This window comes from Bos indicus, chromosome 17 (genome assembly GCF_029378745.1).
Source record: "Bos indicus isolate NIAB-ARS_2022 breed Sahiwal x Tharparkar chromosome 17, NIAB-ARS_B.indTharparkar_mat_pri_1.0, whole genome shotgun sequence".
In the NCBI taxonomy this organism is placed as follows: domain Eukaryota; kingdom Metazoa; phylum Chordata; class Mammalia; order Artiodactyla; family Bovidae; genus Bos; species Bos indicus.
In genome coordinates this window covers 66,860,793-66,880,318 of record NC_091776.1, presented here as the reverse complement: position 1 = coordinate 66,880,318, position 19,526 = coordinate 66,860,793, and positions in this window count along the sequence as shown.

Here is a 19,526-nt window from a genome sequence, read left to right as displayed (position 1 = left end):
AGGAAGGATGGAGAAAGGTGTTGAGAAGAGGTAATGTCGGGAGCAAGGTCATGTACCTCATTCACCTTTAAAGCCTCCGTGCGCGCATGCACGCACATGTGTGTAGACAGAAAGGGAGAGAGAGAGACAGTAAAACAGAAAAAGAAGGAGACACCGACAAAGGGAGGCAGAGAGAAGATACAAAGAAAGGCGGAGCACACATTTTCTCTGAAACACGACCTCTTTCCCACTGCTTTTCAAAGACTCACAAAAATATCTGAGACCACTCCTCCCAAGTCAGCAAATTCATTGGCTACAAAATATTAAAAGACAGCTGAAGAATTTAAATAAGACAAGGTTAACCAACAGTCTACAGTTCTGTCAATTTGTCCCCACCTTCCCGCTCGGCATGAGCTTTGTGAGGCCAAAAGAGAGAGAGAGCCAAAGAGGAGGCTGATCAGTGTGGCATCCCCGGCCTGTGCCCCCCGGGGTTGGGGATTCCCCCCTCCATAGCCAGGTCACCTCTAAGTCTATGTGTGGGCTGAATGCCAAACATCAGGCCCAGAGAGGGGCTGAGGTTGCTCAGAGACACACAGCAAATCATTCCTTCCTTCATTCAACACACCCTTCCTGGATCTCTTCCAAGTGTCAATCTCTACCCTGGCTGCTGGGGACAGAGAAGTGACAATCTATCCCCTGGCCCTTTGATCTAGTCAGGAAGAGGGAGAACAAATTAAATCGGTCATTCATTTCTGAGCATGCACAGCAAATGTAAAACTAGAGCGGACGTGTGAGTGGAGAAGCTTAACTTACCCTGCACACACTTGAGATGGTTCGCTCCTAAAGGCTCCCAGGGGAAGGTGGCATTTGGCCTGGGGTGGCATTAGCAAGGGAAGAAGGGCCGTGCCAGGCTGTAGGAATGACATGTGCCAAGGAGATCTAGAGTCTGAAAGAGTGAGATGGACTGAGGGAGCTCGTTTGGCAGGGAGCTCTGTGTTTGGCATGCTGTGTCTCACTGGACCCTGCTCGATGAGTTAGTATTATACCCATTTCCTGGATGACAAAACTGAGGCCTTAGTCCTGGAGAAATTTGCCCAAGATCACGAAACTGCTAAGTTCCCTCTGGGGTTTACATTCTTATTTCTCTAATCCAGAACTTGTGATCTTTAAAAACAAGATTTAACTCTCTATCTTTTTTTTTTCTTCTTCTTCTTTTCTTTGCCACACCTTGAGGCATGTAGGATCTTAGTTCCCTGACCAGGAATCAAACCCATGCCCCCTGCATTGGAAGCACAGAGTCTTAACCACTGGACCACTGGGGAACTCCCTAACTCTGTACCTTGGGACATTCTGGCCTTCTTCCCTTAAAGGACCCGCCCCTTCCCAAACCCAGGTGTGCTGATGAGAGTTCTCATTGCTCCAGTTCCAGTGCTTAATTCTGCGTGCTACGTGGCTGCCTGGTATACTCAAGATGGCTGCCCTGGGTTAAGTTCTAGGATTGATTAGCAATGTCTGCCCTGGGTACCAGTTGAAGTACACACACACGCACTTACTAAATCTGGGCTAGTGGCTTCATGAGAGAATTTCATTTCTGTCTGGGCTTTCAGGACAAAATCTCCCATCCACCAGTGGCCCTCATTACACAGGAAGGAAGCTGAGATTTTTATAAGGAAGGGTGACTTGTTTACTAGATGGGAATCCTACAGGGAGAACCTTGCCTCTCACTGGGACCTGATTTTGAAAGTCCTTCGGTATCACCCAGCCTGATACCCTTTCTCAAGCCCTGCTTCCTCCCACCACCTCTCTCTGACTCTTCTTATACAAAGCATTTTTTCCCCATTCCATCTACTGGGGTTTCACGCAGTTGGAACTGCAGAAAGGAACAGTCCTACGCAAAGGTAACCACCTCCTTTCTAACAGGAAGCACAGCCATGAATCAAGCCAGCAAATATCCTCAATCCAATCCCCCCCCCCTCTTCTTCCAAGGCAAAAGGGAGGGGGAAATCTTTGAGAGAACTGGCCCCGCCATCAACACGTTTCAGACCCTCTCTCGTCTGGCTTGACACCCCAAGTGGCAAACCAGTCGGCACACACCACCAGAAATAAAAAAAAAAAAAGAAATTCTAACAAGACATTAATAGATAAATAAAAATAGCTTCCACAAGAAATGATGAGGAGTCACGCAACAAAATGATTTCTTTCTGTACGCGTAAACTCATGAATAATCAAATCGCACAGTCCCCAAAGGAGCCAGGCGCAGGTCTTGTCAACCTCATCCCGTTCTCCTTCTGGAAGGTCACCTCAAAGCTTGGCGGGCCTGGGTGGTTCTGCCCCTCACGTCTCCTCCCCACCCCTCACCTTCTCCCAGCAGCACCCCCACCTCTTCCTGAGAGGGGAGAAATTAATTCCCAGTGCTATGGAAACGTGCAGAAAATCTGAATGGAAGGCCGGGGCCAGTGCTCATGAATCATGAAGCAGAAAGGGGAGTTCGATAAAATATTGGAGGGGGGGTCCCCAGGCCACAGATTTTTTGAGACAAACCAGAGCCCTTGCTTCAAGCTTCTTGAGTGTCACATTTTAACCTACCAGCTGCCTCAAGAAGCAAGAAGATCTTCCCTGCCTTTTTTCTTCTCCCTTAAAAAAAAATTTTTTTTTTATTTTTTTATTTTCCCTCATGTGTTAAGGGAGGGAACAGTGACAGGGACAAGTGACAGCTCGCTAATTATTCCCTTACTGCCACTGCTGTTCTGGCTTTGGACGCATTGCTCATTTCTGCCCGTCTTTGCACTGAATAATGCATGGGTCCCTATCTGTATTCAAGCGGCACCTCCGGGGACCGCCAGCCTAACTAGCTGATAACTGATTCAGTTTGTAAGCAGGGCCTCTGGGAGTTGCAAGGAAAAGTAGCCAAGAACAAATTTAACACTTCTTTCTCATTTCTTCAGAACATCAAGAAGAGGCAGGTGGGGAAGCGGCTGGGGATGCATGCTGGGTCCTTGAAAGGTACTTGACCTCGAGTTAGGGGGAAAGAGAACCTTAGCCCCAGCTGGGGGAGAGGCTACGCTGGTGAAGATGATGACGATGTAATGAAAAATAGTTAAGGGTAGTTGAAGGCTTACTGTGTGTCTACCTTTGTACTAAACACTTTGCATGCACCCTCTCATTTATCATCACAAGAATCCCTTGCTGGCAATGCATTGGCAGGTGTATCGGTTAGCTATTAGCATGATAATGCTGCATAACAAATGCCCCCCCACCCCAATCACAGAGAGGGGCAAACACATTTCCAGCCTTTGCCTGCATCATGTCTGCTAATAGCCCACTGGCCAGAGCAAATCACACAGGCATGCCCAGAGTCTAGGAGGAGAGAGGAAGCCAATGCTGCCCACATGAGTCCGTGGCTAGGGTGTGGGTGTCTAATACTGTTATAGGGAAGTAAAGAGTTAAGTACCGAGAGGGAGACTCCAGAACAATCCCTCCTGGGAATCAATACCTCTCAACCCACAGCCCCAAGCAAATTCAACTTTTGCAAAAAGACTTATAGCCTTTGGTCTCCAGACTGGGCTCTTCATTAAATGATGTCAGACGCCTACAACACAAATGGAAATGACATCAAAACGGCAAATCCGTGGCCAGTGTCTAAGCGCTTTACACGTATTGATTCCTTTTCTCCTCTCAATAACCCATTAAGGTAGGTGCTATTATTACCCGTTTTTCAGGTGAAGAAACAAGCAGAGAGAGGCTAAGCAATTTGCCTGAGGTCACACAGCCAGTAGGTGGCAAAGCCAGGACTGGAAGCCAGGCTGGCAGCAGAGAGCAAGCTCTGATCCACGATGGGTGAAAATGGGTTGTCACATAGGAGGGTGAGTTTTGGGCGCGATGGACGCTGTAGTTGCAGTGGCAGAGTGCAGTTAGCTCTGAGACATATAAATGGGCAGGGTCAGGTTGGCACCTGAGCCAAGGCCAACCAGGCTCTGAAGGCCTGGACACCCGCCACTGGTCCCTTCCAATGGGTGACGTGTTCCGAAACCTGCTGGTGGAATTGCTGACCCCCTGCCACCTGGCCAGGTGGGCCCAGGTGCCTTCAGAAACTGGGCCCTGGAAGCACAGCTGACTCTCCACCATCTAATGCTCCTCTCACAATGCTTGACTAGGGACCACCACACTCCTTTATCCCCGCTTCTTCCCCGACTAGATCCGGTGATGGCAGACAACAAAAGTAAGGCCAGCTATTATTTCATGAAGGGTGATGAGACTGGGTACAGATCCACTGCTTGGATGTCAAATAATCGTGCATATGGTCCACTTTGAGAACTAGGAATTTTCTCCTTACTCAGACGAAGATACCCAGTCTGGAGGTCGTGGGCCGTTCACACTTGCACAGCTTTGGTCCTTGGGGCTGCGCACAGGGGCTGGTGCATTGCAGGGGCTCAGAGATTCACAGGTGAATGGCTGGGTGGACGGACGCTCACCCGTGCAACGCGTGCCTTCCAGATGAGAAGCGAAGGCTTGGAGAACTGATGCTATTGAACGAGAACCATTCCTTCCGTGGAGGGTTTATTTATGAGCACCTACTATGTGTCAGACATGGTTAGAGGCTGTGGATCCAAAATCTTTGCCGTCGCGGTCCAGTGAACATCCAACACCATGTCAGGTGGAGAGGAATAAGACGGAGAAAGGGGGATGGGGAGTGATGGGGGTTGGTATAGGGGTTCTCAGGCTTCTCAGGCGCCGTTAGCGGTAAAGAACCCGCCTGCCAATGCAGGAGACACAGGTTGATCCCTGGGTTGGGAAGATCCCCTGGAGGAGGGCATGGCAACCCCCTCTAGTATTCTTGCCTGGAGAATCTCATGGACACAGGAGCCCGGCCAGTTACAATCCATAGGGTCGCAAAGAGTCAGACGTGACTGAAGCAACCTAACACACACACGTGTGCACACACACGGAAGTTCTCACCTCCTAACCTGTGCCAAGCATCGAGCTTGTCCCTTACATATCTGATCATCTGAAGAGCTCCCCCAGCATCCTGTGAGGATAATATTTCATCATTATACCCATTTTACAGATGAGGAACAACCGAGGCTCTAAGAGAGATGTCTTCCACATACGTGAGACCAGAGGTTAGTACCCAGGTTGGCCGGAGCTGTCTGAGCAGGGCAGGACGTGGGTACCCCTCAGCACCACCAACAACCCCCCAGGCTAGTGGGTCAAGGATGCTGGACTCTAGGTGGGAAGCCGCTCAAGGTCCCCGCAGCTGTCACCTGCCCAGGAGCGCATCTGCATTTAGCCGCCCAGGCCTGTCTGCTGGGGCGACACGGGGTTCGCTGTCAGAAGCCGCATGTCAAGGCGGCAGCGGGGGAGGCAGGCGGGCTGTTGGCAGGTGGCTTAAAATAGCAGCGTCCTCACGGCGGCAGGAGCTCCGTTCTCCCGGCCGAGAACACTCGGGAAGATTTCTCAGGCTGGCAGCCACCCCCTTGCTGGGGGGCTCCTGGCAGAGGAACTGTGTTCGATGCAAGGTGCCCCCTTGCTCCTAGGATGAAAGCCAAACTCCAGAACTTTCCTGAGTTGGCCCTCACTCCCAGCTCTGTTCTCCTCACACCCCTTCCTCTGGTCACCCCCACCAAGCTGCGTCCAAGACTCCTCTTGTCCCTGGCTGCCTAAAAGGCCCTCCCTGATATCTTCTCCGCCTGGAAAATGTATGGAAATACAATGGATTCAATAGACTTGAGCTTGAGCAAACTCCAGGAGATAGCGAAGGACAGGGAAGCCTGGAGTACTGCAGTCCATGGGCTCACAGAGTTGGACAGGACTTAGAGATCGAACAATAACAACAATATATGTCCGTGGGAATCACTTACAAGGTACTGAAATCTTTTCCTTCAAGCTCAGCTCACTTGCCAGGGGTTGGGAACCTTCTAGATTCTCCCAGGAGCAGAAATCCTTCCTTCCTCCAAGGCATATAGCCCATGCTCAGATCGGAATTGGAAAAATCCTGGTTTATGTCTCCCTCCAACCTTCCTGACTGGATAGGCCACTACACCTAGAAAGAGTAACATTGTTCAATCTGGGCTGGCAGGTAACTGGCACATGGGGCAGACCTCTCCTAGCCGTGTACACGGCAGACATTGCTAATCAATCATAGCATCCTTTCTTTCCCAGCCCTGGAGCGCCGAGGCGACCGTGAGCAATTGGCTAAAGTTGGCACCAAGATGATGCCTTAATGGCTTCTCACTTCCAAGTGTCATTAACTACAGCCTTTCGATAAATGGTCTCCAGAAGCTTGTCTTCAGGGCTGCCTCGGCCATCTGACTGGGACGCTCTTGAGGGCACGACAATGACATTTATTTTAGCATCTCCTCCTCTCAGCACAGAGCCTGGTGAAAACTAGGCTCTGAAGAAATGTCTGCTCAGAGGGGGAACCAGGGGACAGGGGTGAACGCATTCAGGCAGTGCTGATGGACACAGAAACACCTCGCTGAGGCTCCTCCAGGCCCTGGGACTCTACTGGGTCCTCCTTTCTGCTCTCTGTCCTCCCGTCTCTGGGGAGCAGAGTCCAGAGCCCAGGAAACCCAAACCACAGGCTCGTCGAGATCAGCCCCAACTCAAACAATGGTTTCCCCACGACTGACTGCACAGAGATGCCAGGTCAAACATCAAAGATCTTCAGAAGGAAACAGTGGGAGGGAGAGAAAGTGTCTCACCAGATCCTGCACCATCCCTGCACCTCCGTGTTTTTATTCTGAAACACGGATAATACCTATACCTCGCAGGACGGCTGGAGATACTGAGCAGAAAGTCCTCTCTGGCATCCAACAGGAGTTAGGGTGAGAATGCTGATGGCGATGATGATTTTACCAAGTCACTCATGGAGACTCCCTAGGGAGACAGAAATGCCTTCGGAGAAACCCGAGCTCCAGCCTCCCCCGGTTCCCACCTTCCTGGGACCTCCCACTCCTGGAAAAGGTGCCAGGAAGAAGGAGACAGCCCTCACCCCACTTCCAGAAGAGGAGGGCTGTGAGTCCCTCGGCAGACGGAAGGGAGGGAGCCCTTTCTCTGGAGATAGTATGTCCTGCCAAGATCACTCTTGGTCTCGTTTTATAGCTGGGAAAATTTAAGACCCGTGAGACAATGGCACTAGCATAATCCCATGGAGTAACAATCCTCTGCATCTGCACCTGGGATCTGTTGATTCCAGCGACCTTGGTTTTTGCACAGAACCATTCTACCTTGTTGGAAAGGTACCCACCCTGATCACTCACTCACCCATTTACCTTCTTGAGCTTTACCGAGCGTGCTCTGGAGGACTTCACAGCCTAGTGGTGGCTGGGGAAGGGCGGAAATGGAGGGTGACCTGACATGCCGTTAAATTATTTCAGCATCATAGGAAGAATGTTTGAGCTGAGTTTGGGGAAAATTTTGCAGAAGGACTGTGCAGGTTAGGTTTTGCAGTATGAACGGGAGTTCATTAGAGGGCCCTAACTGGAGGAAGAGCATTTTGGGCAGAGGAGATGGGGTAGGAGGAAAGGCAGGGAATCCATGAAAAAGCATGATGTGCTTGGGGACCATTTAGCAGAATTGAGCATCCCATCTTAGAGCGTATGGTGGTACAGCTGCAGGAGGCAAGGCCGGGAGGTAGATCAAACCGGAGCCTAGAGGTCCTCCCACGGCATTTGTGCTTTTCCCTGTGGGCAGGGGAGTCATGAGGTGTGTTCCAGTTCCACTGTTTATGACACAGCTTCCATGTCCACTTCCGCTCAGCTGCCTGGCAGCAGGCTGCTCTCACCAAGGCCAAGGGGAGACGTGGCATGGGGCAAGGATCAGCATGGACCTTCCCACAAGGACCGCTGCTCTCCCAGAGAAACTGTGCCCACCCGGAATTTAAACCACAGAGACTCAGAATCCCACCATTTGACCTATCCAACTCATGGATGCCACAATTTAAGGAGCAGTAGCATTCACCTATTTGCCCCATCATTTGGTTAATAAAGTTGAAAAGCCCCCAGCAGACAGTGTGCTGTGCTGAGTCACTCAATCGTGTCTGACTCTTTGCAACCTCATGGCTCCTCTGTCCACGGGATGCTCCAGGCAAGAACACTGGAGTGGGTTACCATGCCCTCCTCCAAGGGATCTTCCCGACCCAGGGGTTGAACCCGTGTCTTCTGCATCTCCAGCACTGGCAGGCAGACTCTTTGCTGCTAAGCTTCCTGGGAGGCCCATAGAAGACAGTGTATCCATCAATTATTGCTGTGAAACAAACCACCCCAAATCAGTGAGTTATATCCGCAATCACCTACTGATTGGCTACTTGCCTGGGACTCATCTTGGCTGGACTCCCTGGTGCCTCTACTGGTCACCCAGGGTTCTGCTCTAGACTGGGCTTGTGTCTTCCTCCTCTTGGGACCAGCAGGGAGTTAGCGGTGGGTTGGGGGTAGGGGGAGGTGAGGGCGCAAGCGAGTGTAGATGACCTTCTGGAGAAGTTTGGCCCTGAGGACACAGAATCTGGGAACAGGGTCACTCAGGGGTTCCTGAGGGGTGAGCCGGGGCTTGCGCCAGTAGGGTCCCCAGCCCTGATTGGGGTGGGGAGAATCAGGAGCACCCAGACACGGTCGTGTCTGGATGGGAGAAGTCTCATTTGGATTGGCGGGTCCCTGTGGTCCAATGGATGCTTGAGGCTGTGTCCACCTCATCCAGAGGTCAAGACCCCACCCCAGGTCCACTTCGCTCAGCGGCCCTACCCTCAGGGCCACTCACCCAGCTGCGAGAGGAAGCGAGTTCCCCGCTTCCCTCAGCGGCAACCCCCTTGGGGAGGAGAGAGCAGATAGCAGAACCGTGCTATTTACAAGCTTTCAAATGGGTTATTGAATCATAAACCGAAATCACAGGCTGTAACCAAATCAGCAAGGACCAGATTCAATAAAGTGAAAAGGGAGGGGGAATAAAAATCCCACCTAGAAGCTTGTTAAAGCCTTCTCTGCCTCTCCTGGCCCCGCTTTCTAAACGTCTCATTGTTTCTGGTGAATAAACCCAGCCTGGTCTGGTTTGATGCCGGTGCTATTAATTCCATATGTGGTTTATGAGTGGAGGAAAAGGCCGTCATTACGCGCCATTGGAACTTGAAAAGAACCCAACGGGCGCTTCATCTCCGCCTTGCTGGGGCGGCTGCAGCCTCTGCTGAGTTGGGAGTGTCTCAAATTCTAACGCATGAAAACTTTTAGGGTGGGGGACGTGCACCCCACCATTCTGTGGTGACTGTGGAGTCTCCATGTATAGGGGGGTCTCCATTTAAGGAAGCCCTGGGGTCAGTCAATGACCTTCTGTGAGGCCATATATGTATGTATATAGGACTTAATAGTGTATAAAGCACCTTCATGTGTCTTTCGGGATTATAATGAAAACTCAAGAGTGCACGGGCTTCCCCGGTGGCGCCAGTGGTAAATAACCTGCCAATGCAAGAGACATGGGTTCGATCCCTGGGTTGGGAAGATCCCTTGGAGGAGGGCATGGCAACCCACTCTCATATTCTTGCCTGGAGAATCCCATGGACAGAGGAGCCTGGCAGGCTACGGTCCACAGGGTCACAAAGAGTCGGACACGACTGAGCCGCTGAGCACTCAGGCACACGGAGTTGGAGTGTGTACCCGCCTGCACCATGGCCCCATTGTTACCGCTGACCCTGCCTCTCCATTAAATGAAGTAATGTGATAGTCAGACGTGGGAAAAACTAATGACCATCACATCTTTGGGTATTCCAGAGGATGTTAATTCTTTATCGTGCAAAAGGAGGACTCCGGTTAACAGTGACAAAAGCCATCCCCCGCAGGGCTGGTAAGTCGCCTGAGCGCTGAGATCCACCCCCACAGCACATCCACCTGACCCAGGCCCCCAGGCCTGCCCTGCTTCGGGCACTTACTCTCCAATCAAACCAACTTTTCTTCGGTTGGTGAATATCCCCTATGCACTTTCATGCCCTTGGGCCTTAGCACAAAGCCTTCCTGATGCCTGATTTTCTTTCCTTCCTTTGGACTACTAGCAAACAGATACTTAGAGATTCGGCTCAAAAACCACCTCCTTCTTGAAGCCTCTCAAGACTCCCCCTGCGAGCAGAATGAATTCTTCCTCTGTGCTTCCTGCAGTTGGAGGGAATTCTCCTTGTATCTTTACCAACCCTGGGTTCTCATGGCAGGTCTGTGTGTCTGTGTCCTTCACCAAGAACTCCTTGAGGGCAAGAACAGGGCTGTATTCATTTCCATGGGATCTGAAAAAATGGTGACTGAAGGAATGAATGACTGCTATTTCTGCCCTGGCTGGACTACAGGGAGACCTGAATGCTGATCCAGGCTGGGCCACGGCCTCCCCGTGTTCTCTTGGAAAAGGCATGTTGCTTTTGAGCACCTCAGTTTCCCCATCTGTCAGTTGACAGGTGTGGATGAGTCAGCCTCCAAGAGCTTTCCATGGCTGCTGATTCTTCCTCATCCTTCCCCCGCCTCCACCCCCTCTCCCAAGGACCCCATTGCAGTGATCCAGCTCCCCTGTACCCTTCTCTCTGTTACCCCCATCTCCCCACCACCCAGCAGGTCCTGGAGGTTTTCCTGCCAAAAGCTCTCTCGAATCTATCTTCTCCTCCCCCATTTCCCTCTGCCTCCCTGGTGCCAGCCGCCCTCATCTCTTGCCTGGAGGCTTGTAGTAGCCTTAACTTGCCAGCCCCCTTCAGCCGCTGCACACTCAGCAATATGTGTGATGTTTTCAAAACACACGCTCAGTCACGTCTCAGCCCTGACGAACCCCTCCCATGCCTCCTCTGGCCCCCAGGCTGTGGACCAGAGACCTTCTGGAAGGGGATGCCAGCCCCCTCCACCACAGCATGCCCCTGCCCGAACTCTCCATGGCTCCGGCCACGTGGACTTTCTTCCTGTGATCTGTCTTACCCTGCTTGGTCCACATGCCAGCCTCCAAACATGGCGTTCCCTCTGTCTGGAAAGTGCTCAGCCCTAGCCCTCTCTCCATGATCAGATTTCAGCCTGATTATCAGAAGCACTAATCTGAGGAAGCTCAGGGAAGCCCACAGGACCTCCCCAGACCACACGGGCTGTTCCAAGCTCTCTTTCGTCCCCGTCGCAGTGCTTATCCCAGTTTCCAGTTTAATTTTACTCTGGAGATTTTGCCGCACATGTGTCTCCACCCCCGGACCGCGAGCCAGACAAAGGAATGACAACCTCCCCAGACATCCCCCCTGCACCCCATCTCATGACATCTGCATCATCCAGCCCTGTGCCTGGCAAGAACTCACAAATATTTGCAAAATGAATGAATGTGTTCTCTAGCGCCGGGAACTGGGCTTAAGGAAGGCGTCACGCTGTCTGTCCTGCTTGGACCTCAGTTTCACCAACTCTGAAATGGGCTCATGAGCGTTCACCCCTCAGTAACTGATTCCAAGACCACCCGGAGCAGAGTGAGATGCTCCAAGGTCTGGGAGGCAGGAGAGCTGAGGGTTGGTGTCGGAGGGACCCCAGACGTTGTCAGGATGACTGGGCTACCACTGGTTTTTGTGACCATCTCCTCGGCTCACTGAGAGCTGGGGAGCTGAGCCAGGGCCGTGAGTCCCACGAAGGGTCACAGAAATAGGCGTTCAGTTTGCAGACCTGGTGGGGGGAACAGAACTGGGTCACTATGTCCTGGACGTGGGCTCCTGCTCCGTGGAGTCAGGTCAGGAGGAAGCAGGGACTTCTGTGGGAGCAGGCTTGTTTGGACAGGGTGAATGGGGAGTCCCAAATATCTCCGTAGAGATTTTTTTAAAAAATTATAGAAAAACAAACATAAAATTTAGCCATTTAGCCATTTTTAAGCGTGCGGTTCAGAGGCATTAAACACACTCGCTGGGTTGCACAAACATCACCACCATCCGTCTCCAGAACCTTTTCATCACCCTAAACTGAACTCTGTACCCAGTCATTGATGACTCTTGATAATCCCCTCGCTTCAGCCCCTGGCAGCCTCTTCTCTGCTTCCTGTGTCTACGAACCTGACTGCTCTCTGTACCTCCTGTAAGTGGACACGTACGGCATTTGTCCTTTTGTGCCTGGTTGAATTCACTCACCACCATGTCGTCAAGGGTCATCCCTTGTATGTGTCTGAACATCCTTCCTTTCTGAGGCTAGATCGTATTCCATTGTACAGATGGACCACTCTGTGTTTAGCCATCTATCTTTTGATAGATGGATAGATGGGAGGTTTTACTATTTGGTTCTTGTGAACTGTTTTTGCTGCAAGCATTAGAAGGAAATATTAACATTCGTGGTAATAAGGCTACAAGGGGTTGTAGAAAGGGCTTTAGGATTAGACCTGAGTTCCAATCTTGATGCTGCCATTTACCAGCTGTGTGACCTCAGGCAAGTTACTTGACCTCTCTGAGCCTTCATTTCCTTATCTCCAAGAAGAGGGAAAGAACCAACATCTCCTCATGTTGATAGGACGGAGGGTGGTGACAGGCTTAGAACAGGTGCTCAGTAATGCACTAGGAGTTCCTCGTTCACGCTCCTGCCCAGGACTGCCATGTGCAGTTACGTGTGTTGTTCACTGCCCAAGGGCGCCTGGTCCAAGTTCTGGACTTGCTGGTCTGAATCCAGGGGACAGCTTCTGCCAGGAGGGGGCAGCTGTGTCCCACTCCCACAAAGGCACCTCTATGTTTCTGCAGCCCCCAGCCTCAATCAGCCCAGATACCTGCTTGACAGTGAGGGCTGGCAAAGCACAGAGAGGCTAATTAACCAGCCCAAGGCCACACAGTGACCCTTGGACCCCTTCAGGTGTGAGAACCTGGCTCCCAGCCCGGAGAACAGGGTGAAGCATGCAGCCCTGAGCCTCAGGCAGGCGAGCAGACAGGAGGGCCCATGGGCTGCCCCTCGGCCTCCCACCCCTCCCCCACTCCTATTAAGGAGCGGAAACAGAAATGAAAAACTTCAAGCCTCCGTCTGGTTCACGGTGAGGCCCTACCTTGGGGAGGTGGCCTCGGAGCGGCTGCTGATACAGGGCTCCGCGTGCTGACTGTGCCCCCTCCCGCCCCTCCCTGACTGGCGCGTTCCATCCTGGAATCATTTTTCAGACAGCCCACAGCCCGGCCCGCCAGACTATTTAGTCTGGATTTGGTGACCCCCGTCTGACTGCAGGCAGGACGTGCTCAGGTTTCGGGCCTCCTCGGTACAATCACTGCGGCACCCCCCTCCTTCCTGCCCCCCGCCCCGACTTCTTACACAAACACTTACCTTCAGGCCCAGGAGTTCCTGGCACGCTTGCATCAGACCCGGCCACTGGCTTCCAGAAGGGCACTCCGAAGCCCAACAACACGGCCCTCTGTCCAGGGGTCCGTGGGCTCTGACCTTCCAACGCGTCATGTCAGCTTAGCTGGATGGCACTCCCCTCACTGCTCCTCCTCCTCGACCCTCTCTGACCCTGACCAGCGGATAAACAAGTTCATTCAAAGGAAAAAAAGATGGTGGGAATTCAAAATATTTTTTCCGCGCATCCATGGGCGGTGGATTAGCAAATTGTTCTGGCTGCACATCTCAGGCGGGGAAACTGAGGCCTCAGAGGACAAGAGAAAGAAAAGAGTCAAGCCCAAGAGGCGGGAAGGGGCAAAAACCAGGAACCGAAGTCAGATCTTCGGCTCCCAGGTCATCTCCACGTCAGCGAAATTCAGCTTTCGTCTGTTCTCCCTCTGGGTCCTGCACCGCCTCTCAACAACCCTCTCTGAGAATCTTCTGACACTTCCTGAGATGCTTTGGGTGTCCTGGAAACAGAACGGCCTTATTTATTGTCATCTTGCGGGCATGTGTGCTGCGTTGCTTCCATCGTGTCTGACTCTGTGACCCCATGGACCGTAGTCCGCCAGGCTCCTCTGTCCATGGGATTCTCCAGGCAAGAATACTGGAGTGGGTGGCCATGCCCTCTTTCAGGGGATCTTCCCAAGAAGATCGAACCCGCGTCTCTTATCTCCTCTGCACTGGCAGGAGGGTTCTTTAACACTAGCGCCACGTGGGAAGCCCTTATGTCATCCCAGTTGGGTACAATGAAGTCAGGAAGGAGTATGTTGGTGGTCTCTGCATCCTAAGGAGTTTTGATGCCATAAGTCAAGTTCCTCTAAAATCTTCAAGCTCGGACTTCCCTCTCAGTCCAGTGGTTAAGACTCCATGCTCCTGATGCAGGGGGTGCAGGTTTGATCCCTGATTGGAGAACTAGGATCCCACATACCATGTGGTGAGCCCAAAATAAATAATTAATTAATTTAAATATATATATTTTTTAAACCCTGCATGCTTGGCACCCTGCCAGAAGGGTGGACAGTAGCCAGGACTGATGATGCATATCTGTTGAGCCCTCGCCACGTGCCGGGCACTGTGGCAAGTTCTCTATGTGCGGTTTCCCTCAGAAGGTTGAGGGAAGGGTTATGTCTACAGCCCATTTTACAGATAAAGAAACTGAGGCCCAGAGTAGGCAAATAACTTGGAAAGGTCACACAGCCAGTGGAGAGAGGAGCCTGAATTCAGGTGTCTTTGACATTTTCCTGTATTTCTTTCTTCACCAGGAACATGTTTGGATTTTTTTAATCATACAAAATCAAAACAGGATCATCCACAGTAACAATAGCAGGAAGCAATATGATCCACCTTGGTGTCCACATATATTACATGTTACCTAGCCTCCTTCAACGCCCCACCTTCACACACACACACACACACACACCAGGGCTAACTGCCGTGGGCAGTTAGGTGGCTATTTCTGCTGATTCCCCCACACCATCAAATACTCATTTATATGCAGATGTATAATTTTATAGGACTTTCTAAGCCATACATATGTGCAAGATTTGATTTTTAAAAATCAATAGGAAATGTATTGCTTTTGCTATGGAGGGGAGAGAATAGAGATATTAAAAATTAAATCAAATTTCCAAAGAGGACAGAGTTGGGCATTTCAAAGTTGCCAAGGCAAAGTTCTATTCCAGAAAGTTCCGCACCAGCGAAGCTGGCGTCCCACATCCCAGTGGCTAGCCGTTGTACTCAGCGGGGGTGGGGAGGGAGGGAACGTCTCTAATTCCCACCAGCTCGGCTCGCCACCCCCTCCCCACTGCCCCTGGTCGATGAGCATTGTGTTCAGTTTGTGGACTCAGCAAAACACGCCGGCCCTGCTCTCTCCCTGCTCGGATTGGAAGGTGATTGCCTGCTAGCCAATTAATTCTGCTTTAATTGCTCCGGCTCTCTAACGCAGGCCTGAAGAGCTAATCTGACCGGGGGTGGTTCGCCTGGCAGATGCTATTCTACCAGCTCTGGGGAGATGCTCAAAGAGTCAGAGAAGAAGCCGCGATTCTCTGTGGGGTCCTCTGGGTGGTCTGGAGGGGAGGCACAGAAAACGGACCCGAGAAGAGGCCACCACCAAGAGGAGCCAAAGGTGGGGGGCGGATGGCGGGGGTGGATGGGGGTAAGTGGTAGGGTCTAGTCACCACCCACCACGACCCCTCTGGCATTTATCATTGTCCGACATGATCTTTGTTCTTTTCTTCCAGGGGCCTGCTTTCCCCATTCAAACGTCAGCTGTATCAGTGTTCACCCAACACCCTGTGTACAGTAGGTGCTCAATAAATAGAGACTGACTAAAGAAACAAGTGTGTGCTCAGTTGCCTCCGACTCTTTGCAACCCCACGGAAGGTAGCTCACAGGCTCCTCTGTCCCTGGGATTTTCCAGACAAGAACACTGGGATGGTTGCCATTTCCTTTTCCAGGGGACTGTCCTGACGCAGGGATGGAACCCACGTCTCCCGCGTCTCCTCTCCAGCACTGGCAGGTGGATTCCTTACCACTAGTGCTACCTGGGAAGCCCCTAAGAATCATATTCTCCTCTCTCCAAATCCTGCCCCTTTTTTCATCTTCTGCCTGCAACCGCTAAAGAAGTTCCAGGAGAATCTCAAGAGATGGATGGGGAAACTGAGGCCTGGAGACAGGGTTGCTTGGTTTGTTCAGGCCAGTGTGCAGCTCAGGCTGCCTTTCGACTTTGCTCCTATGAATGGCCCTTTTCCAAATCGTCCTCACCCCTCTTTCCCGGAGTGGTGTGGCCGGTCACCTGGTCACTGGCTGCACCAGGCGGGAAGGAGTGGGGAGCATGCACGCTACTTTCTTTTGAAAGTTCTTCTGTATCAAATCCTTCTGTGCCCTGGAAACAGCCTCGTGACTCCAAGAAGAGAATTCTCCTCTGTCTGTGCCTGGGGAGCACCTAGGCCCCTCCTCTCCAAGGGACGAGCAGTGCAGGCCCTGGAGGGGAGAATGATATGCATCTAATCTCTGACCTTCAGATGAAGGCAGGGATTCATCAAGGGTCTCACATGGAGGAGCCGGGCAGCTGCACTCGGTGGGGCGTCGCCTAATTCTGTCCTCACCTCAAGCCACTCCTGGCTGCTGCAGACGCCCTCCAGGGAGGTGGGTCAGGGAGGAAAGTGGGTCTGGGATGGAGGAAGGTGGAGGTGAGGTGGAGGCTCAAGGGACCAGCGAAGCAGGGTGGGAACAAAGAGGGGAGGAAGTAGAGGAAGAAAAAAAAGAAAAGTAAAAGACAATAGACAAGATGCCAGCCCATTTGGGGTGCAGGAGGAAACCTGCAAAGGAAATACAAAGAGGAAGAAATAAAGGGGAAGAAGAAACTCAACAGGGCCTGAAACAAAGCCATGGAGAAAACAAAGGGAAAGAAAAAAATGAAGGCATAGGAAGAAGCAGCCACGCAAACAAGGAGAGAAGCCTACAGAGGCCTCCGGAATGTCATGTGCACATCCTGCAGGGGCGCGCCTGGGCCACGAGCATGGCCTCCACCTCGCTCGGGTCCCTCACCTCGGACCTGGTACCCACCGGCTCCCAGGAGCCTCTGGGGCAGACAGCTGGGCCTCCTCCTGCCTCTCCAGCCCAGTGTGCTCTGATTGGCCAGTCTCCTAGGGCCAGGGAGGCGGGCCACGCCCACCCATCCTTGCTCCTCTACCAAGGCAGAGGCCCCGGAGACCCACGGGCTTCCTGAAGTGTTCTGAGCCACCCCAAACCCTCCCTCCCCCTCCTTCCCCACCACCTAGAAAGCTGTCCAAGTGGAACAGCCTGCAGCTATTACAATAAACACCTCAGCCGCAACCTGTCTCTCATTTGCATATTAGCAGCCTTAATTCTGATGAAATATGCAAATATATGCAAAATGAAATTCATCTCATAATGACACAAGGCGATTAAACAATTTTTATGCTTAAATATTCTGTTTAATGAAATCAAACAGACCTGCGCGTGTGACAAATTCTCCACCGCATGGAGAAATTAGTGGGGATTAAAAAAAAAAAAAAAAAGAATACCAAACCAGTAGCTCCCCCCACCCCAGCACGACCCAGATCTGCTTCACCTTTTTGGTGAGAAGAAAGAGGGGAAACGTGTGTTCTTGATAACCAAGTGAACTGAAAATTGTATTACTGAAAACAGCTAAAATAAGTTAGAAGCAAGATGCCTGTTTCTGACTTTTGAGAGGAGCCCCCAAGCCTCACCCCATACCTCCACAATATGGTCATAATATGTTTATCCTCTGGGCTGATGGAAGAAAAAGAGGTGCATGTGGACTGCAGGGAGGCCAATTCAGCCAACACCTCAGTGCCCAGGAAGTGGAGTGAGCAGCCCTTTGCCCATTTACCACCAGGAGGCTGGCTGGCAGCGTCTCTCAGCCAAACTTTCTTGTTTTGTTTGACTGGGCAGAACGTGTTCTTGCTTTGGGCACTGGGAGATAGTTTGAGGGCACCGGCATTCTTAGCTTCGCTCAGGTAAAATTTGTTCTGATATTTACCTGGAGGAGAAGATGATGAGTCAAGAAAGAGAAAGAGGAGGAAGAAGGAGAACAGATAGCAGAGAAAAGAAACGGGTGACAAGAAAGAAGTGTAAGATGGGGGATAGACTGAAGACGGTTTATAGAAAAGAAGAGTAAATGCAGAAGGAGGTGAGATGGTAAAGAAAAAGAATAAAGGGTGGTTAACATTTCTGAATCATAGGTGTGTGTTTTCTTATATATGATCTCCTTGAATTCTCCTATCAACTCTCTGAGTTTGGTGTTATTATCATCACCATGTATAAACAATGAGGAAGTTAAGGCTCAGAGAGGTTAAGTAAGTGATCCAAAGTCACACAGCAGGGATGAGGGAGGGGGGATGCAAGATTTGAAAGGCAGATGCTTCGAGCTGTGGAAGAATTCTCCAAAGGGTTTGAGTATGGGGATCTGGTCTACAAATTCTTCTTAGGAACTCTGGGATATTTGGGCAAATCTCCCGGTGTTAATTTGCATATGAACCCTTACGGCTCTGGGAAAAAGCCATTTGGAGATTGAATGGAGGGCCTGGGCCCTGCGTGTGAGCATTAATAGCACCACTTTCTCTGATCTCCTCATCTAGAGGGCCTGGCACCCAATTCCCTCCAGTTCATCATTATTTTAATAGTGACCTGTTTGTTGCCGTATCCCAAATAGAACGTGCTTTCCAGGAGGGCAGGGGCTCTGGCTGTCCCTGTCTGGACTATACTGAGCCACTGTGAATTCTTATGTATTGTCTTGCCTTCCAGAAGCAAAGTCGCCTTCAGAGTGTCTAGGAGTGTTCCCCCAGGACCCCTACGAATCCCCCATTTAAGACTATGATTTACCAAGCACTGCTTCTGTGCCTGTCACTTCAAAGAGTGAGTTCACATTACCATCTCATTTAATCCTCACAACAACCCTGTGAGGTTGAAACTATTATTATCCCCTTTGGCAAATAAGAAAACATACACTCAGAAACATCAGGTTACTTGTCTGAGATTTCCCAGCTTGGTGAAGCCAAAACTGAAACCCAGGCTGTCAGACTCCAGCTGCCCTAATGATAACAACACCAATAGTAATAACTGCTATGATTTGGAGCATGTCTAGCACTGCATAGAGCCCTCTCATAGCAGCCTTGTAAGGCAAATAGTATATTTATTTCCATGTTATCATTGAGGAGACGAAGGCTCAGAGGAGGTCATTGATATGTCCAAGTTCATAAAGCACGTTGCTGGCTGTGGAGACAAATACCCAGCTATTCAGGCTTGAGGCCAACATCAGTGGTGGTAAGGAAGCCACTTTGAATCCCCCAAGGGATTTCTAGAGAGTCTTGGCCATTTATCATCTCTGTCTCCTGGTTCTAAGGTTGATGGAGTTTGAGACAGGGACATTTCATTAGGAAATTAGGAGAAGTATTTATAATTAATATTTCAATTATAAAAGAGATCACTGATGAGCTAGCAGCTTCATCACACTGCTGGTGACAGCCCAGGAAAGAGAGGGCATACTGCTCTCCCAGAAGTGGAGCAGCTGGCTGCGCCCTTCCCATCTGTTTAGTGGGGGTGGGGGGTAGTCATAAGCACTGGAATAGAATAAAGAGCATTGTTATCTTCAGATGAGCACTTCATGATAAGAAACTGGTGGTTAAATGTCTCTGTTTCTGTGCCTGGTGCTGAAGGTATGATGGTTGTCATTTCAGCATAAAGTTA